The 963-nt window shown below is 44.1% G+C and overlaps 1 non-coding gene across 1 annotated transcript; it reads left to right on the top strand.

The window, feature by feature from the left end:
* Positions 1–686: 686 nt before the first annotated feature.
* Trnah-gug (transfer RNA histidin (anticodon GUG)) lies at positions 687–758 on the top strand. The gene has a single exon. It is a non-coding gene; the product is annotated as a tRNA-His (tRNA).
* The last annotated feature ends 205 nt before the right edge of the window (positions 759–963 follow it).

Genomic DNA, 963 nt, shown 5'->3' with positions numbered 1-963 from the left:
TAACGATACCCTTGTGTCTGATGAACACTCGCTGTTGACGATAGCATACTAGCTCTGTTACTTCAGAACCTATTCCATTCTCCTTGTAATAACGCCTCTCTGATAAGTGCCACTTCATAATGTGACTTCCCACGTTACTATTTCACTCTTAATGCTGCCAGTAGACTATCTGACTTCGCCGGAATGTCGTTAATGCACAAGGAAACATAGCAGAGAGGGAGAACAGTATTCAGTACGTATCGTGAGCACTCCTGGAGCATACCTCGTACAAATTACAAAAACCAACAGGCAATCTCCAGGGTGTAGACGAGAGGGAGTATGCTGCTAGGAAACTCCGCTCCTTCTTCGACTTTGCTCTTATATAACATCTAAAAGCTAGTTCATCCGTGCGCAATCCGAACCGGAACACTACTCTCACGAACCGTGGTCTGTATATGGTCAGAAATGATACGGTATGCAGTATTCGCTGTACTTCTACAGGCATATTACTGTTTCAGCTATCAGACGTCAAAAGTTTCTAGCCCTTTTTAATCAAATTAGTTAAAGACAGCCGAAATTGCGTTCCATGTATACTTTACAATGGAAGGATGGAGAAAGCTGACCCGGCGCTCTAGCGGAACCGAGTGACGTCAGCAACTCTGCGGCCGCTGACAGAAGAGCGAAGTACACCCACGCTGAGTTCACCAGCCGTGATAGTCTAGTGGTTAGGACATTGCGTTGTGGCCGCAAGAACCCAGGTTCGAATCCTGGTCACGGCAGAAGGTTAATATTTTAACGAAGAATGGCACACCGGCACTTAAATGCATCATTGATACATTATTTTCTTTAGCAAATGGGTTTGGTTTTGTTCAGATCGATTCCATGCTATTGGATTTCCTAAGTGATTGACACCTTTTCTCATAAGTGGCTTTCAATCAAAATGCCTACAAGTGAGTGTAAATCATGGGACAGGATCCATGATTT

This window comes from Schistocerca cancellata, chromosome 2, assembly GCF_023864275.1.
Source record: "Schistocerca cancellata isolate TAMUIC-IGC-003103 chromosome 2, iqSchCanc2.1, whole genome shotgun sequence".
NCBI lineage: Eukaryota > Metazoa > Arthropoda > Insecta > Orthoptera > Acrididae > Schistocerca > Schistocerca cancellata.
This window is presented reverse-complemented; position numbering and strand designations above follow the sequence as displayed.